A 21,283-nucleotide genomic window follows, 5' to 3' on the forward strand; every position below is an offset into this window, starting at 1 on the left:
TTATAGTACTAATAATTCAAAGTTTTGGGGGATTTATTGCCTTACTTGAAGAACAAAGGTGTTGGGGGAGATCAAGAAAATCTATCTGAGGTTGAAGAAATGCTGAAACCCCTGAAGAATCTGACATGGCCAAGTGGGATTCAACCTAACCATTCTGTACACATGGAACTGTATATATGGAAAAACTGTCATGAGGTGCAAAGGGTTTGTAATATTAACATGAGTGAGACTGTGAATAATGGAATATGGTGTATGCATCTACAACAAGCAATATGACAGAAGCTCACAGACCATATTTCTAACTGGCAACTCTCTGTAACGGAGGCCGAGCAACCTCATCATCTCGGTAGCCACGAATGAGGAAATCAGTAGAGTTCTTTTGGCATCCATGATTATATGGGTTCATGAACTGTCCATCAGGGCCATGAAGATACCCATAGCAAATGGCATTTGATAATTCATTCGTGGTGATGTTCCGAGCTATCTGCATTAGAAAATAAAGATACCCAAAACTCTAATTCGCCATCCTTTAACCGGACTAAAAAATCTTCACATAGTTGGTGGGCAACACAGTTAAAAAGTAGGTAAATGAACTCTTGATTTACCTGGGCTGCCTGTACCGTGGTCAAAGTTGTAGCAGCAATCAAAACAACAGCATCCAAAATGAGAAATGTGCCTTAAAGAAGTCGGTCATAATTAATGACAAAAACAAACATGTTCATGACTGAAATTTTAATATCATAGGCTACTCACCAAAAAGGACTGAGTTGGTGAAAAGGATGATTAGAACAATTATAACAAAAAACAAGATAGGAGCATAACCAACATCCCCCATCTACCCACTGCAAAACTTGTCCACCAAACTATTGCTATTGGCCCTAGCTGCATTAGACTGAACAAAATCAAAAGAAAACAATAAAATTAAATGGCTGCAAAATCTCCAAGATATAGCAAAAGATTAAGAGAATGTAACAATAGGGGATATCCAACTGGGAATGGTCTGAGAATTTGATAGAGATACCAACTGTATAAACCATCTCTGAGAACACATTTCTAACTGGACATCAAACTAAACCAATAATGCAACTCAAAGCACGATGAAAAATAAATTGCAAAACTAATAATACCATTACTCTATTAAAATATTCACACCTTCTAGGGCGTCATGGTGTTTTACATGGCAACAATTAGCTATTGTAGAGGTGCTATTCTCCCATTCATCAAATATGCAGCCAAAGAATCAAGCCCCATTGTTCTGACACAAATGCGACCCAGAAAGGCAACACCATATATAATTGTTTAATCGGGTCACAAACATCATAAACTAATGGGTTGTGGCATTGTGCAAAGCAACCGAATAATTTTGAAACTATATATCATCTATGCAAAGCCTAGCCCATCGCATTCAATTTAGGCTTATCATCCCTTCCAAACAGAGAGAGGGAATACACTACATAATCTAAACTTTTCGGTTTTGGTGTTTCAAAAGAGTAAGGAAGTAATTTGGTAACGGACACTCCCAAATTCCACACAGTTGGTCACAATAGTTTCCGCCTGCTTACTTTTTGAGAAACATACACAGATGAGAAATGCAAGATGATCCTTTTTTGGAAAAAGGGGATATGAAGAAAGAATAAAAATGAAGTTCTGTAAAGTTTAAAAAAGATGTATGAAGAACTCCAGCAGCCAGCATACTTAAAAGTAAGGTGACTGACCACATAGAGTCAGAAACACCCAGCATTACCCTCACTACAGATAAGGCCCACTATCAGAACATCTTCCAGACACATACTAGGAGAATCTCAAAAGTTGTTTCCTCATAGACACCATATTCAAATTTCCTGGCTTAAAAGTTTATTTGAATTAAAGTATGCAAACAAGGCAACAGCTACACAATGTCACGTACAAGGAAAATGGTGATTTGCTGATGACCTTTAACATATGCAAGCTGAACAGGGGTAATCACAAATGCTTTCCTGAACACAGGAGTATAAAGTGCATATAGCTCTGAAGGTCGTGAGCACATAGACCAGTACCTTTTACAAGGTTAAAAGCTTGCATATTAGACAGTGCATATTGATTGTGGGATTGTATCTTCTTTGTCTTGTCTTCCTTGAGATGCATCTTTAAATAGCAGCAATATAATTGTATCTGCAACTCCCTTACATGCGGCCCTGTTTAACACATCACAAGAATACAATTTTCATTAACAAGCATTTATTACTTTTCACAGAAAAATGCTACTGCACAAGAAACTCAATTAAACTACTAAACATCAAAAGCCAGTGACGTTCAAACCAAATAGTATCTCTTCTCCCCCCGGTTAAAAAGGGTTAAGAATGAGATTGCAGGCTGGATCCTGCTTGGGTATGTGAGTAAGATCAACAACTGCAATCTTGTACCAAAAATCACATTTAAAAGGTTTTATACTCCCCGATATGCTACAACAACCAAAGTCAGACCCCTTCTGAAACTGCACCAAATTGCTGTCCCCTCTTAGTACTAGCCTGTAGGCTAGGGGAAAAACTTCTTTCAAACACATAATTTGAGCTCATAAACAACTAACTAGCATAATTTTCCATTCATACAGAACAAACTAGAGCAAAAAAGAAAAACATACTATTTTGGGCCCTCCAAAATTTAATTGATTGCTTATATTAGATTTACATGAAATCAAGCACTAAGCCTATTTCATGATGCTTGCATTTAAGCTTTTTCATAAAAACAAACCAATGAAGCGGGCACCTTCCATCCTTATCAGGTGCATCATAATCAGCATGATATTTGGCAACAATGTGATTTAAGAAAGCCGTTTGCCCATACCGAGCGGCGACATGAACTGCCTGCAGAAGACAAAATAGATTGATAACTGCATCAAGCCCCTAACTTGCATTACATAAGTCAGCAAAAAAAAAAAAAAAAAAGAAGACAAGAAATTGAAGCTTTTAGAGGCCCGTAAAGAGTTAGATTGGACAAATAACTCAAGAGCAAATTCGAGCTTCATTCTGTCAGTGGTTTGCAATACCCAATAACCATGGATGTCAGTGGCTTCAACTCGAGCTCCATTCAGCAAAAGCACATCTGCCACTGCAATCGAACCCCTAACTGCAGCCCATTGCAAAGCAGTCTGCTTGTTGTTGTCAATTGCATTCACATTTCCACCATGCTTCAATCATATTAAACAAAAGAAACAAAAAGGCCCAAATTTATTTAAATCTCAACAAAAACTCACCACAAAGTTATAAATATATAAAATTGTTTTCGAATTTACCTCTATAATGTACTGAGCAATATCTGGGAAGTTGTTGAGAGCAGCCCATTGAAGGGCTTAGTAGCCATTACCATCAGGTGTCGTTAGGGAGGCACATCTTGTTTCTTTTTCTGAGAAAATGCTTTTGTTTTTCTAAGTACTAGTTCTGTTCTAGTACTATCTACTTTGTTTCATCATTGATTATGTTTCTGTAGAATTTATTCAGGGTTTTTACAAGTTCATAGCATTCTTTCTTTTGTTGAACCTTTAGTTAATCTCAACGCATGTTTCTCTATCCAACAAGATCCATCAAAGAGGTAAAAGTTTACCAGATTATAAACAAGCACATCTCACGAACAGGATTAAAATCATACTTGCAGGTTCTACTGTGCCACTCATCAAAACAGAACACAGAGCCACCGCGACCTTGAACAGTCCACAATCTTTCCGACGTCGTTTCTCGGCTTGCCAAACCCAACATGGTTTTCGGGGCTCAGTTTGCTGAAGGAGAAGCCCGTGTGATGGTGGTTATCAATTGGACGAGTTGGGTTGGGTTGCCATAACAACGAAAGATGGTTAGGTTAAACCAATCCAAATCAAGAATTATGGATATGTAACTTGACCTTAGCCCGAATCCAAGAATTAAGTAAGCAAAATAGCATGAAAATTAAGAAAACAATTATTTGTAGTCTTCTTCTACTTCCTGATATCTTAGCTTTTTCCTATGAAAATGATATCTCTTCACTGATAATTTTAACACAAGATATCCTCATTTGTTATCCATGATAATACTCGTAATAAAACTAATTTTCAAGCAAATTATATAGTTTCTTACTTCGAACATCTTTAATTAAGATTGTATAAATTTTCAAATTCATACAATAGCATTTGAAATAATCTCGATATTAATATGTCCAAATTCGTAGATTTTTTTTTACTCTATTGTACCAAAAAGAAATAACCTCATCTCTATATACAACCTCTATCTCAAAAATATTAATATGTTCTCCTCTAAATATTCATTTTCTAATTAACAAGTATACAAGTGTTAAATGTTGGCCTGTTTGATCCACGACCGTGAGAATTAAATAGCTAAAACTAAAGGCGCCTTGGGCTTTGCTTGCTATAATTAAGCATGAAACCTTTACAAGAACGTAAATCAGGGTTGCAATCAGGGACATTAAATCCTAGTTTGAAGTCAAGAAACTAAGTGCGAACCACTGGACGGACCTGGCCATGTTTTTGAAGTGAAGAACAACGTTTGCAATTCTAACCAATTAAAACAATTCTCCTTATCCATAAATAAGTTCGTGACAGAAAATAATTTGATCTTTAAACCCCCAAATCCATTAGTTGAAGTCATGAGAATAATAGGACTTGTATAATTGTCATTGCTTAGATAAATTAGGAGATTGATCCGTTCATTATTACTTTGATAAAAGACTATTACAAATGAATAAAAAGCAATTAGAAGTAACACCATCACTTAATTAATGGACTACTATAATTCTACATAAATAAGAGATGGGTGGATCTTGGATATAGAAATATGAGCATTCTATCACTTATCAAATATGTCTTTTGGTTTGAAAACATGAATTCGTGGTTTATTAGAGTGGAGATACAAGGGTCGAGTTAGACCTAAACTAATGTAGAAGTTTATTTTTTCTATAGATAAAGAGTCAGTACAACAAAAACATTGCACATTGAAAAATTTTTAATTAGCGTTGGAGAACTGTGTTGACTGGTTGTTAACTCAAATTGTTGATTGTGTTTTTTTTTTTTTTAAAGGAAAATTATATTTTGGGGATAAGATTGACTGAATTTTGGTCAACCTGACTTTAAGGGAAAAAATTATATTTGAAGTTGAGGGTGTTTGGTGTCAAGCATTTAACTGGTGAAGTTTGGCGGTTCACTTCCAACATGTTCACATCAAGCTGTCAATGAGTTTGCACTTGATTGATATTTTTTTTATTTTTTGTAAAATATAAATAGAGAAAATAGATTAAAAACTAAAAAAAATTATCATGACTATCATCAGCATACATAGTAGCCAAAGCAATGAAATAAGTCCATTATGATTTTCAAAAAGAATCTTCCCAAGTATTATAAAGGAAAGTTAACTTTTATGATGGGGTGATTACGTATTCAAACCCTACGAATCCTTTTGGTAGTTGTTCTTTAATTATATTTCCTAGGTAAATGCCAATTCTAGCTATAAAACATCAATTCAAACTTGGCAATGTTTAATATTAAATTAGCAGTTAAAATATCCATCAAATTCCTATATTCATGTATTTTGTTCAATTTAGTTTTTATACACAAAATCGAAGCAATTTTAAACCTTTCATTTTGAGAATTATTTCAATTTAATCTTTCCTATTAATGGCATCTAATTTTACTATTAAAAGGATAATGTCAATGCTGACATCAGCATTGACGTGGTATATTTTGACATCATGGCACTTGCATGATATCGTGGCATACCCTGTGGCACCAACTTGATGATGTGATAGTACCACGTGGTCATGATATGATGATGTAGCAATGCTGACATGTCACTAACATGCTGACATGTCAATGTCATGTGACAAATAAAAAATTCTAAAAATTTTTTTATGTCACGTCATAAGGATTAAATTGAATAAAAATATATAATATAAGGATTAAATTTAATAAATTAGGATGCTAAGGGACTAAACTGAAAAAAATATTTAAAAAATACAAATCTCTATGTAGATGATAGATACACTTATTAATAAGTTAAATATTTAAGCACAAAAGATTTATGGTGTAAAAAATTATATATAAATATTTTCATACTCGATTATTTGATTATAAAATGTGTACATTAATTTATCTTCTCTGTAAAAATTAAATTTAAATTCTCTTTTTATAAAAAAAAATTGAAAAAAATTTTATATCTAAAGTCAAATTTAGATGACTAACTTGCATTGTATTCGAATAAAATAATATAAAAAATTAAATAATTTTTTTCTATTTTTAATAGCATAAAAATTTGAAATTAATTTGATTTAGGTTTTAACTTAAACTGAACTCAAATAAGCAAAATAGTTTGATTTAGTTACAACTTTTACAATTTACAAATATCCATTCTCTTGGAATAAATCAAATAATCGAGTATGAAAATATTTATTAATAAGTCAAATATTTAAGCACAAAAGATTTATGGTGTAAAAAATTATATATAAATATTTTCATACTCGATTATTTGATTATAAAATATGTACATTAATTTATCTTCTCCGTAAAAATTAAGTTTGAATTCTCTTTTTATAAAAAAAAATTGAAAAAAATTTCATATCTAAAGTCAAATTTAGATGACTAACTTGCATTGTGTTTGAATAAAATAATATAAAAAATTAAATAATTTTTTTCTATTTTTAATAGTATACAAAATTGAAATTAATTTGATTTAGTTTTTAACTTGAACTGAACTTAAATAAGCAAAATAGTTTGATTTAGTTACAACTTTCACAATTTACAAATATCCATTATCTCGGAATTATTTAACCCTTACGCAATTTACCTTTTATTTAAATTTACTCAAAGTTTCTTATAAAACAATTTTATTTAAATTCAAATACCATAATCAAATTTTGCTAAATTTAAATTTACATTATTAATTTGGATCTACAGAAAATTTATAAATACAAAATAAAATTGTATAAATATTTACAATTATATCTAACTTTATCAACCATAAATGCAGTATTTAATCTAAAAAATTTCAACCTAAAGAATATAACTTGAAATATTAAATAAACTAAAAACATAAAAAATAAACAAAAAAAATTGAAAGGGAAGAGTAACTCAGATTCTATAGTTGTAATAAGAGGTTTGTCATGCCCAAATTAAGCAAGTCAGAACGAATAATTATTTTTATAATTATCACTAACTTTATATCTCCTTTCTTCATCAACATAATGCAAGTTATTCATTTAAATTTGATTGTAGGTATGAAATTTTTTTCAAATTTTTTTTATAAAAAGAGAATTCAAACTTAATTTTTACATATAACATAAATTAATGTACATATTTTACAATCAAATAATCAAGTATAAAAATATTTTTATATATTTTTTAATATCATAAATCTTTTACACTTAAATATTTAGCTTATTAATAAGTATATCTATCATTTACTTAAAGATTTTTATTTTTTAAATATTTTTTTCAATTTAATTTCTCAACATTTCAATTTTATTCAATTTAATTCCTATGATACAATAAAAAAAAAATTTTGGAATTCTTTTATTTACCACATGACACTGACATGTCAGCATTGCCAAGTCATCATATTAGGGTCACGTGGCCTTGGCACAACATGAAGTTGGTGCCACGTGGCATGCGACGTCATCATGTGGGTGTCACATCATCGAAATATGTCATGTCAACGTTGATATCAATGCTGATGTCATTCTTTTAACGGTAAAATTAGATGCTGTTAGTGTAAAAGATTAAATTGAAGCATTTTCTAAAATCAAGTGATTAAATTATTTCGATTTTAAATATAAAATTTAAATTAAATAAAATATATAAATACAATAACTTGATAAGTATTTTGATCCATCTCTTACAATACCCACAACTATAAAATAATTATGCAGCTTGATGTCACATGGGGGAGGCGCATCCCATGGTGACCAAAAAAAGGGAGATTATTTTCTTTCATTTGATACAAGGAAAATTAACAGAAACAGAGAAAATTGAGTGCATTCCTCTTTCTGAACCTAAAAGATAAGTCATTTTGCTTAAATTAATGACAATTTTATAATAAAAAACTTAAAATCAAACAAAAATAAAAACTAAGTTTGAAGTAGTAAAAGGACATGGCCATGTTTTTCAAGTCAATAAAAACGTTTGAAATTCTAACAAAAAAAGAGAAACATTTCTCCGTATCCATGAATAAGGTTAGGATGATACCACCGACATCAAATTATGTGAATGAATTGTTTTCTTGTTATGCACTGCACCTGACCATATTCTTCAACACAGTAAAAGAACTTTTCAACAAATATTTAATATTTTCTTAAATATTTTGCCTAGTATTAAAAAACGGTCGTTATGGGTCGAGAAGTTAAATAACTGTCAGTTCGCTGTCTTTATTAAAAAAAAGCCACAACATCAGTCTTCATGTGGTTTCTTTGTTTGCTTTTTTCTTCAAATCATTGAAGTCCATTTGTAAATTACTGACAAAGACAGTTGAACAGTCAGATTGTCACGGAATGATTGTCCCCAAACAAGCAAACTCCATCATTGAAAAGTCCGAGTAAAGAAGAAACTTTAGAAATCCTATCATTTTTTTCCATTTTTATAATAGAAAAGGCAAAAGGAAAAGCTTGCAGAGTGCCGTGCTGAATGAGAAGGAGATAATAATAATAAATAAATGTTTTTACAAAGCAGAAGAAACAAAAAGATACGAAAATAAAAGGTTTTCGCCCGCCGTAAATCCAGAAGTACAAGAATGGCGGTGGAAAAAAAAATTTGAAGGATTCATCTTTGTCTAAACCACAACAAACCTTTAACAAATCACAGACAAAACAAATATTAGAGAAGAGAAAAAAAAATCCATCGCTTTCTTTTTGAAAAAATCATGTCTCCCACAAAAAAGAAATTAAAAAAGAAAGCAGATCAGATCTGATATGAAACTTTTTGTAGTTTCCAGAAAATGGACCTTTCCTTGCCACTGCAGTCGGTCGGAAAACACGCGTTCGCTCTTAGTAGTCCCGTATGGCGCACCCTTCCCGACAAAACTTGTTGACCGTTCATTCCAGTCCGACAATTACACCCCTAAAACTCCATAGATAAGATAGTGAAAGGGAAATCCTCTTAAGCAGGCATTAGTTTCTGCTGCTAATTGTAACTTTCATAGTTCTGAAACCAAGTGGTCTAGACTAATTAACTCCGAGCTATAAAACTCTATTTGAAATAATCCCAGAATTTAAAATTCAGAGTTCTCAAATAGTAAAGTTAAAATTTACTGTTTGAAGAGTGTGAACTACAGTTAGAAGGTTTTATCATTGTTTATTCAACTTTTTTTTTCATTATTTTATGTCTAAAAATCTTTTACTTATCGTAGGACCTAGAATCGAAGGTTCGTTGTGCAATAATAATTTTCCTAAACTAATTAATTAATGAATGCATTGATTGAAATGGGAAAGTGACAGTAACTACTTCTTTTCAAAAAAAAAAAAAAGTGACAGTAACTACTTTGTTACTTTGCAATTTGTGCGGTTTTCTTGCTGGGCAGGTTATTCACAAATATCACTCTCTTTATTTTTGACTACCCACACGATTCCTGGACAGTTGAACCGGTCAGGCTTACAAAAGACAAAAAAGATTTTAGTACAAGTGAAAATTTTCATGCAGGTCGGCTGGTTCAGGTGCATGGAGTTATTACGTATGCCCACCTCAATTTGCTTATCCTCAAGAAAATTCTTATTTATAAATCCAAATATTATAAGGGAGGGGGGCTAGTAGGGGCCCTGTGTCCCCAAAGTTTTAATTTTTATGTCTTTTTTTTATTTTAAAATTTTATAATTAAAATTTTATTTTTAAAAAAAATTATAATTTCATCTTTTTAAATATTAAATTTTTCATTTTTAACCCTTCGAACCTAAAATCTTGATTCCACCTTATAAATACCCCTCACGACTTCCCTTGAACCACGACCCCTAATCTCCTCAAGCCCCAACGCCCCTCTTTTCTCACAATCCTCATCATCATTCCCTTCTAAACCGATATACAAACCTCTTCGTTCAAAGCAATGGAGGAGATCTTCCATGCCAACATAGCGAGTACACATGCAAGAAAGTTGACTTTTTTGTGTAAGGGCCACGCTCTCCCTCCAGCTGAACGATTTGATTTGATCGTTGAGGATGATGGAACAGGAAGATCGTGGAAGTTTGAATGCAAGAAGGAATCACAAGCCAACTGTTTCTCCTTCTCTGGAAGCCAGTGGAGAGAGTTTGCCAAATCCAGGATCAATGCTTCCATCACTCTTTCCAGAAATGGCAATATCTACTTCATTCAAGTCCGACCGATGGGATTCTAAGCGTCAGTTCTTGCAACCGTGGTTTGTTTGCGTTTTTCTTTGTCACAATATGAAACTGCATGTCCTAGTTTGTTCGCTTTTTCCTTGAATTCAACAAAATTGTGTACTTCCATAGTCTCCGATTCTGGTCATGCTTTAGTTCAATTTTCAATGACATGTACACTTTATTTATAAAGACATTAATTAGGGTACGATTGTCCACAAAACATTCCTCTTACTTACAAGCACAATTATTCATTTTATAATAATACTAATAGAAGAAAGTAGAAGGCGGAGAAAGGAATAACACCGGCGGTGAAACAACCGCTACCGGCAACGGTAACAGCAACTGAAGTGATGACAAGGGACGGTGGCCAAAAATGGTAAGCGTATCCAAGACAACAAAAGTTTTGGGGTCCACATTCCAAAAAAGGGTTGCGGCTGATAACGTGGGATCCACTACGTTTTAACTAAAAGAGTCCCATGTTAGGTTTCGTACTAGGAAACATTTCGACCCCACAAGATTCTATTGTATTTTGAATTGAGGGTCCACTGCGACTTAATTATTGGGTTGAATTGAGGGCCTGACAGAAAAAAAAAGGCTGACACCGGCGTCAAACCAGGCTACATCGGAAAAAAATGAAGAGTGTAAAAAATCGATAAACGAATTCATCTTTTCCGAAATAACAAAAGTCTTGAAAATTTTCAAAATAAAATCACAGACAGAAAAAATAACAGAAAAGAAAAAGAAAATCCACATATCGTGGACTTTTTTTTTTCTTGAAAAATCAAGTTTACTATAAAAAGAAAATGAAAGAAAAATAAAAACATCAACAAAAAGAAAGCAGATCTGAACTTTAAATAAAAATTTCCAGAAAAATTACCCACCCTATTAAAAGAATTACCACCTACAGATAAGATCTGAAATTTTTTGTTGTAAAAACTCCAAATTTGAGATTTTCAGTCCAGGTTTAAAAAAAAAGCTTTTCTGGGTTTTCTCGGGTTGTAAAAAACAATTAGGTGGTAATTATTGGTGGAAACTTTTAGGGCCGAGAGGCCAAAAAGATGATGGGCTGTTCGGCGGAAAGTTACGGCGGCGTCCGGCACAAGGAAGGCTAGGGGTTTTCAGAAAGAGAGGATACAGGCGGCAGAAGGAAGAGGGAAGAGAAGGAAAGGGGAAGGGAAAAGGAAAGGGAAAGGAAAGGAAAGAGGGTGCCGCCACCTTAAACGCCAAGGCGGACGACTGCTTCCGCTATCGAGGTAAGAAAAAAGGGGGTTTGGATGTTAGGGTTTGTGACAAAGAGGCTGTTTATCGCCCATTAAGAAAAAAGAAAAGGAAAAAGAAGAGGTGGGTTGGAGCCACCCAAGCCCAACAACTGGTACCATCTTTTTGGGTTAAAACCGGATAGCAATTGAGGTATTTCTAACCTATTATTTTATCTTTTAATTTTTTATTTATCTACTTTTCATGCATGTATTAAATTTATTTTAAAAAGGCGTAAGAATAAAAAATGAAATAAATTAATTGAATAAATTTAATAAGTATTACCAAAAGTATTAAAGGGACCCCAAGATTATTGTCACAAGGTGAGTTAATTCCAAATATTTAGACTTAGATAAAAAACAAGAACAAGTGAAAACTTCTTCTCTTAAAGTAGTTCTTTTTCCAAACACATTAGGAGTTTATTGGATATATATATATATATATATATATGGATAGTGTAATATTTTCGTCTTAATTTATGTGACCTACAAAAGCCTGCGAAGTATAAAGTTAAGCTCGGCCCTTCCGACGATCTACATTAGCCTGAAACCCGTGGAGAATCTGACATGGCCGAACGGAATTCAACCTAACCATTCTGTTCTCATGGAACCATATATCTATATATACGAAGAACAGTCATAATGAACAAAGGGTTCCTAATATTAACAACAAGGTGTATAAGAACAGTCATAATGTGCAAAGACTCTGAATAATGGAACATGGTGCATGTATCTGCAACAAGGAATATGACAGAAGCTCACAGACAGTATTTCTAACTGGCAACTCTCTGTAACGGAGGCCAAGCAACCTCATCATCTGTCTAACCACGAATGAGGAAATCGGGACAGTTCTTTCGGCATCCATGATTATATGGGTTCTGGAACCGTCCATCAGGGCCACGAAGATACCCATAGCGAATGGCATTTGATAATTCATTCGCAGTGATGTTCCGAGCTATCTGCAATATTAGAAAATAAAGATACCCAAAAATTTAACAACATATTCATTAAATTTGCCATCCTTTAACCGGACTTAAAAATCTTCACAGAGTTAGTGGGCAACACAGTTAAAAAGTAGGTAAATCAACTTTTGATTTACCTGGGATACCTGTACTGTGGTCAAAGTTGTAGCAGCAATCAAAACAATAGCATCCAAAATGAGAAATGCGATGATACCAGGATGATGAACAATCACATGATGAATCCATGTTTCATCGGCAGGCAATGCTGGTATTGCTGTCCAAATCCCTGTTGAGACAAACAAAGACATTACCTAAGTCAAATATAAACTAATTTGATCTCGATCAGAAAAGGTGATGAAGAGGAGAGGCTTATTTGTCTGAAATCCACTTACTTTGAACTGCAATAGATGCAGCAAGGAATGAAGTCAAGGTTCCCATGCAAACGAAAACAAAGCAGTCTTGTTTGTTTTTCTGCAAGTGCACAATAGGTAAAGCAGATGAGGAAAGGAAAATAAGAAAATATGAAATAATGGTCAGATTGCAGTACTGGTCTCCTAGAACATCTTGTTTAGATTATTCAGTAGGAGGTTAATTGAAAAAAGGGACAAAATTAACCAAAGAAGCTAAAGATGGGAATGGAGGGTGCCACTAATGTGAAGGCTGCATGCACTACTGTCAACGGGATTGGCCTAGACGTCCATATTAGTCCCTCAATTCAATAAATATAATCACCAACAATGCAAGAGTCAACAAAGGCATAAAATTCTGAAAACTCCAGGCAGGCAAAAAATGTGTGATTCACCATCCTAGTCCTAGATGAGTTTCTGAACATATATGCATCAATAAGATGATAGCATTTGCATCCACAATAACTTAATCTCTAATAAATATCCTACTCCAGAAGACATTGATAATATGGTTATCTTCCAACTTCCATATTAAGCTCAGGACAAATTTCTTACCTTCCCAACACAGTTAGATATCCATGGGCAATGATGGTTGAATTGTTCAATACAATGCTTACAGACAGGACAGTGCTTAGAACGAATGGGTCTTATTATCTGACAACATAGAGAAAATTTGGTCAAAATGGCTTTGCAAGCTGAGGAAATATTTATATAGATATGCATACATAGTTACAAGGAAAAATTCATCAGGTAACCTTGCAGGTAGGGCAAAGCTGAGACCAATTTCCTGTCCATACTGACAAATTGTTCATATCAACACTCAGCAAGGGATCCTGCCAGTTGTGAATAATATACTACTGGTTCAGTTCATGCAAAATAATAGCAAAACTGAAGAGCTTAAAATCCTTTTTTATTAATTTCTTTCTTTTCCTTTCGAATGAATTTTGAAAAGGAGCTTAAAATCCTAATTCGCCAATTGATCAAGCTAGGAAAAACTTCTAACAAATAATAAGCATGCAATCCTCTTAGGTCCCTCTCAAGGGTCATACCAGACTAACCAAACAAACTCTAAAGCCTCCTTAGGAGCCTGTTCCATTTCAGCAAACTCATGCTCCACACAAAAATTCTGCATCTCCAAGCTAGAATTTTTATACAGCTTGCCCTCAAACCCTTCATTTATTGCACAAAGATGGTTCCTCTTCCTATTTCCCCCTTCTAATTGTGGTGCTGGTGATTCAGAAGGCACCAAAATCGAATGTCCATTTCAGACATGTATACAATATAAGCCTCAAATTCACCCTTCATGCGAGAAACACATACAAGAATAAAACTTACATATGTGACATTATGCAGATGGGATCTGTTAGCTGTAAAACATTTTACATAATGATACTACATACTATAGTCACCCTTCCTACAACCATGACCCAACTCACTCAAAGACCTACTGCTATTTGTGTCTTCCCTTATATAAAGTTTGCTGTCTCCACAGAATTCACATAGTTTTTATCCATTCCCAGCCACTGTTAAAGGTTACAGTTATTAAACAGAAATGCTTGTGCCTCTGTATCTTCATAGCCATCCAGTCCTCCATTTTTTTTAGTATGACCTGGATCTTTACAGCAGAGGATTGTGAAAACCAATAAAAAAAACGATAAAAAAAATAAAAAACTTTAACCAAGACTGAAAAATTGTTTAAATTCAGATAATTGCTTCATTTATAGTTCCGAAAACATGAATGCAATAAAATGTTCAGTGAGTAGCTTAATTATATTTCCAAACTTGTCAAAATGTTTCAATTTTTGGTTCAGATATTGAAAACGCAAGGTACTAAGTAAAGCCACATCTAAACGTCATCCATAATACAAGCATATGTGATTGAATGAGAAAGATAACTCATAAGACTAGACTAGCCAAAGGTATTCTGTTCGATAGCATTTCATGCACCAAGCTCTAAACAATTATATCTAATGGCCTAAGAATATAAAATACCACCAAATAAAACAAATATGTGAAATCAATTCAATGAATATCAAAGTCACAGGACAAAGTTTACCTACTACACCTGTAGAACATTATCAATGAACCAATACCTAGGGAAACATCAATCCATCCCCAAAGTCCAACAATGGCAGTTACCCTAGAAAGACTTGGAGCTATGCATCTTAAAGATGTCAGTCATAATTAATGACAAAAATAAACATGTCCATGACTGAAATGTTCACATCATAGCCTACTCACCAGCAAGAACTGCGTTGATGAAGAGGATAATTAGAACAATTATGACACAAAATAAGATAGGAGCATAACCAACATCCCCCATCTTCCCACTGCAAAACTTCTCCACCAATCGATTGCTATTGGCTCTAGCTGCGTTAGACTGAACAAAATCAAAAGAAAACAATAAAATTAAATGGCTGCAAAATCTCCAAGATATGGCAAAAATTAAGAGACTGTAACAATAGGGGGTATCCAAGTGGGAATAGTCTGAGAATTTGTTACAGATACCAACTGTGCAAACCATCTCTGTGAACACATTTCTAACTGGACATCAAACTAAACCAATAATGCAACTTAAAGCACGACAAAAAATAAATTGCAAAACTAATAATACCATTGTTATGTGAAAATATTCACACCTTCTATGGTGTCATAGTGTTTTACAAGGCAACAATTATCTATTGCAGATGTGCTATTCTCCCATCCATCAAATATACAGCCAAAGAATCAAGCCCCACTGTACGGACACAAACACACCCCAGAAAGGCAACACCAAATATAATTTTTTAATTGGGTCCCAAACATCATAAACTAATGGGTTGTGGCATTGTGCTTTCGAAAGCAAGCTAATAAATTTTGAAGTTATATATCATCTATGCAAAGCCTAGCCCAAAGCATTCAATATAGGCTTATAATTCCTCCCAAACAGAGAGAGGGAATACACCACATACTTAATTTAAACTGTTTCATTTTAATATTTCAAAAGAGTAATGAAGTAATTTGATAATGGACACTCCCAAATTCCACATGGTTGGTCACAATATTTTCTGCCTGCTCACTTTTTGAGAAACATACACAGATGAGAAATGCAAGATGATCCTTTCTTGGAGAAAGTGGATATGAAGGAAGAATAAAATGAAGTTCGGTAAGGTTTAAAAAAAATGTATGAAGCACTCCAGCAGCCGACTTACTTAACAATAAGGTGACCGATCACATAGAATCAGAAACACCCAGCATTACCCTCACTAGAGATAAGGCCCCCTAACAGAACATCCTCCAGACACAGTACTACTAGGAGAATCCCAAAAGTCATTTTCTCATAGACACCATATTCAAATTTCCTAGCTTAAAAGTTTATTTTAATGAAAGTATGCAAACAAGGCAATAACTACACAAAGTCACGTACAAGGAAAAGGGTGATTTGCCGATGACCTTTATCATATGCAAGCTGAATAGGGGTGAATCCAGCTTTATCTTTCATTACTAATTCCTGCTTTGTGCCTGCATGCACGAGTACAGTGCATGCTTCTGCATTTCATCTTATTGCAGCCCAGTGCGATGGAGTAAAACCTGGCAGCATCGGATATACAACATCATAAAAATTTTAGTACTAAGATTAAAGCAGTTACTGAGTAAGCTCAAGCCTGGCACACTAAATGAATATTATAAGGATCACAGAGTTCAGAATGAAAAACAGAAGTTTCTGAGCACTGTTTACAAATTTAAATCATAAAGAAACTCTCATGCATTCATCACAAAACTGGAAAACTCAGGTTGCCACCATTGCAATATTAATCACAAATGAACACAGGAGTATAAAGTGCATATAGCTCTGAAGGTCATGAGCACAGTGACCGGTACTTTTTACAAGGTTAAAAGCTTGCATATTAGACGGTGCATATTGATTGTTGGATAGTACCTTCTTTGTCTTGTCTCCCTTGTGATGCATCTCTAAATAGAAGCAATATAGTTGTATCTGCAAATCCCTTATATGCAGCCCTGGTTAACACATCACGAGAATAAAATTTGTCATTAACAAGCATTTAATACTTTTCACAGAAAAAAGCTACTGCACAAGAAACTGAATTAAACTACTACACATCAAAAGCCAGTGATGTTCAAACCAAATATTATCTCTTCTCCCTGTGTTAAAAAGGGTTAAGACTGATATTGCAGGATGGATCCTGCTTGGGTATGTGAGTAACATCAACGATTGCAATCTTGTACCAAAAATCACATTTAAAAGGTTTTATTCTCCCGAATATGCTACTAGAAACAAAGTCAGACCACTTCTGAAATCGCACCAAATTGCTATCCCCTCTTAGTACTAGCTTGTAGGCTAGTGGGTAAACTTCTTTTAAACGCAAATTTGAGCTCATAAACAACCAACTAGCTTAATTTGCCATTTATACAAAACAAACTAAAGCCAACAAGAAAAACATACTACAAATCTATATCGAAAGAATAGTGCTAAGTATTTTGGGCCCTCCAAAATATAATTAATTGCTTATATTAGATTTACATGAAACCAAGCTCTAAGCCTATGTTATGATGGTTGCAACTAAGTTATTTCTTAAAAGCATATCAATGAAACGGGCACCTTCCATCATTATCAGGTGCATCATAATCAGCGTGATATTTGGCAACAATGTGATTTAAGAAAGCCGTTTGCCCATACTGAGCGGCAACATGAACTGCCTGCAGAAGACAAAATAGATTGATAACTGTATCAAGCCCCTAACTTGCATTACATAAGTCAGCAGAAAAAAAAAAAAACATAAAAATTGAAGCTTTTAGAGGCCCATAAAGAGTTAGATTCAGCAGATAATGGAAGAGCAAATCGAGCTCCATTCCATCAGTGGCTTGCATTACCCAACAACCATTGATGTCAGTGGCTTCGACTCGAGCTCCATTCTGCAAGAGCACATCTGCCACTGCAATGGAACCCCTGACTGCAGCCCAGTTGAAAGCAGTCTGCTTGTTGTTCTCAATTGCATTCACATTTCTACCATGCTTCAATCATATTAAACAAAACAAAAAAAAGACCAAATTTATTTAAATCTCAACAAAAACCCACCACAAAGCTATAAATATATAAATTTTTTTCGAAGTTACCTCTATAAGGTACTGAGCAATATCTGGGAAGTTGTCGAGAGCAGCCCATTGAAGGGCGTAGTAGCCATTACCGCCATATGTAGTTAGAGAGGCACCATCTTCATTCTTTTTTTGAGAAAATGCTTTTGTATTTCATTTTCTAAGTGCTAGTTCTGTTCTAGTCCTATCTACAATGTTTCAACACTGATTATGTTTCTGTATAATTTATTCAGGTTTTTACGAGTTCATAGCACTCTTTCTTTTCTTGAACCTTTAATTAATCTAACGCATGTCTACCAAGAGAAAAGAAGTATGAATTTAGACCACCATCTCTTTTGTTTTGGTTCAATCTTTTTTTAAGTTAATTATATTTCTGAACCCAACAAGATAAACCAAAGAGGTAAAAGTTTACCAGATGAGAAACAAGCACACCTCACGAACAGGATTAAAATCATAACTGCTCTACCCTGGCTCCCCATCAAAACAGAACACAGAGCAATGCCTAAATCCAGGTATGCTTTCATTACCTGTCCCTGTCATGAAGATGGTGCCAAGGCACAATCCCAATCATCCTCGACCTTGAACACTCCTCAATTTTTCCAACCTTGTTTCTCGGCTGGCCAAACCCAATATGGTTTTCAGGGCTCAGTTTGCTGAAGAAGAAGCCCATGTGATGGTGGATATTAGTTGGACGAGTTGGGTGTTAACTTAAACTGATCCAAATCAAGAACTCTTTCCAACCTCACGATAAACAAATGCAAAGTTCTGATACGTAACTTGACCTTAGCCCAAATCCATAATTTAAGAAAGCAAAACAGCATGAAAATTAAGAAAACAATCATTGCTAGTCCTCTTCTTCTACATCCTTATATCTTGGCTTATTTTTTTCCTCGAAAATGATATCTCTTTGTTTATAATTTTATCACAAGTTGTTTCCATTTGTTATCCAAAATAATACTTTTCATGAAACTAATTTTCATGCAGATTGTATGGTTTATTTATTTCAAACATCTTTAATTAAGTTTATATAAATTTTTAACTTCATATAATAACATTTAAAGTATTCTCGATGTTAGTATGTCTAAAATAATAATTAAATCGTAGAATTTTTTTTTCCTCTATTGTACCAAAAAAAATAACCTTATCTCTATATACAACCATTAGTTATTAATTCACAGTTTGTGAGTTGCTCATAGGAGTGGGGGCAACCATTCAATTGTCATGTTACTTCTATACAGATGACAAACAATTTCAGTCCCCATGGGGGTGATACTTCCTGTTATCTGTCTCATAGAAATAAATACTACTATTCTTCAGTTTGTTTTGGTTATAAGCATTGTATGTTCGGTCCTATACTCCTATTGTATCTTTAAGCCTGTGAAATCATCGTCTTATATCACCATCGCCCACCGTCCGGGAAGCCTTCCGCCTTAATGTCAACTTCTTTGACCACCTCTCCGTATATGCCCTGTTGACTGCTAATCGCATGGCATCCCAAGTTTCTTCACTTTCAACGAGTTAGTAATCTAAATTCCGGAATTCCATTAAAATACAGAATGGTAAAATTATACAAGTTTATGTGTTATTACGTTTTGTTCTCTCATAAAAATTGCTTAAATTAATTCATATACTCTGGTGTAATTTTATGAGTAATTTCATTTAATTTTAGAGTTAAAGATGTACATATGATCTTAACATGTTAAAAAGTATAGACATAATGTTGACATATCAAAAATAAAAAAATATTAAATAAAACAAAAATTATCACATAAAGCTAGACCAAATACGAAGGAGCTGTAATTTTTAAGATATCTTTATTTTCGGTCATAAAATCCATAACATAAATACAATTCAACATATATATTTATTTATTAGGTATATATTTGCTCATTTGATGAGCAATGACATATCAGTCGAACCCATAGTCAAAACAATAAAAATTTCGGGCCAACTAGCCATTAAGCCTTGGACTGTATGACCTACAAAAGCCCGCAAGAGTGAAGTAAAGCAATTCAGCATGGCCCTCCCAATGTTCCGCATCAGCCTTTAGGCAACCAACACTCTAAAATGCTGGCCTGTTTGATGATAGCTAAACTAAAAGCGTCTTGGGCTTGCTTGCTTGCTAAAATAAAAAGCATGAAACCTTTACAACAATCTTTTGACAAATTAGAGATTGATGGGTCCATTATTACTTTGATAAAAGGCCATTGCAAATGAATAAGAAGCAATTAGAAGTAACAGCACAGCATGACTTGATTAATGGAGTACGTACTTTATACTTTTAACCATGACTTAGTTAGCTTTAATTTCTTCATTTAGTCGACAATGGCCACTGCCCTTGTTCCATTTGCATTGGGCACTACTAGCAACCAAAAGTCTGTTACATGTATATTCTGATTTAAGGACGTCACACATGTCCTTATGTGAGGAGCTGATATATTATAAAGATTTTGTCATGAAATGAAATTATCCACAACTATCTTACAGCTATAACATTGCTACCAAGCTTTCATGTGTAGATGAATCAAATGCATTAATTAGGAAGGCCGAATTTGACAAACTGTATCATAAATAAATACTTGATCAGTTTAAACAATAAATTACTAAAACCAAACCGTTATTTTTCTAATAATAATAAGCCTTATTGGATTTCATTTCATTAAAAAATGGTACTTACCGTAACGCTGTACCCGTCCATATAGGAACAAACGTTTAAATAGTCACCTACCACCGCATACTGATCAGCTTGAGTCAGCTCTTTACAAACGTTTAAATTTATATATTTTAAATTGTATATAAATTAAAAAATTAACAAGTAACAACTACAACTTCCACCACTATTTTATCTCCGTCACTATGGATGGCAGGTCGAATTGTCTTTTGTTATTAGTTATTTCTTTCTTCGTTCCATTAATTAAGCCTAGGATCAGACAATAAATGAAAATGCAAATAAAGAGGAAGAAGGAGCACGCAAACCTAAATGGAAAAGTTTTTGAAACGTGGCATTCATGTTATGAACCACACGCGAATGTCTAGAAGGAGCGACTCAAATCAAATTCATTAGAAAAGCTGGACCTTCATGCCTAGTATATAAAAATTTGCACTTCTTCCCAAGTGCAACCCCTCGTCCTGCCAATGTGTATTCGCTTGATTCCACTGAAGAGGCCCCACTTACTCAACCAGCATTGTCTATGGCCCACTCAAGACAGGAGCCGTTTGCATCCCAAATGACCTCATTTTTAAATTTTAA

General features: G+C 33.9%; 1 non-coding gene and 2 pseudogenes across 2 annotated transcripts; all 3 read right to left on the reverse strand.

Moving 5' to 3' along the window:
* Window positions 1-298: 298 nt before the first annotated feature.
* Window positions 299-10,058, reverse strand: LOC18607316 (putative protein S-acyltransferase 23; annotated as a pseudogene).
* LOC148763910 (small nucleolar RNA snoR8a) lies at window positions 7,080-7,172 on the reverse strand. The gene has a single exon (XR_016024954.1). It is a non-coding gene; the product is annotated as a small nucleolar RNA snoR8a (small nucleolar RNA).
* Window positions 10,059-12,176: 2,118 nt separating the features above from the next.
* LOC18607311 (putative protein S-acyltransferase 23) lies at window positions 12,177-18,703 on the reverse strand (annotated as a pseudogene). The gene is made up of 14 exons (XR_016024522.1): window positions 18,561-18,703; window positions 18,055-18,184; window positions 17,812-17,952; window positions 17,540-17,637; window positions 16,859-16,938; window positions 16,346-16,509; window positions 15,181-15,319; window positions 15,000-15,095; window positions 14,003-14,166; window positions 13,695-13,772; window positions 13,495-13,593; window positions 12,925-13,003; window positions 12,670-12,818; window positions 12,177-12,529 (listed from the first exon to the last, which is right to left on the reverse strand). The product of XR_016024522.1 is annotated as a putative protein S-acyltransferase 23 (transcript).
* Between the last annotated feature and the right edge of the window lie 2,580 nt (window positions 18,704-21,283).

This window comes from Theobroma cacao, chromosome 2 (assembly GCF_053813885.1).
Source record: "Theobroma cacao isolate CCN51 chromosome 2, ASM5381388v1, whole genome shotgun sequence".
NCBI lineage: Eukaryota > Viridiplantae > Streptophyta > Magnoliopsida > Malvales > Malvaceae > Theobroma > Theobroma cacao.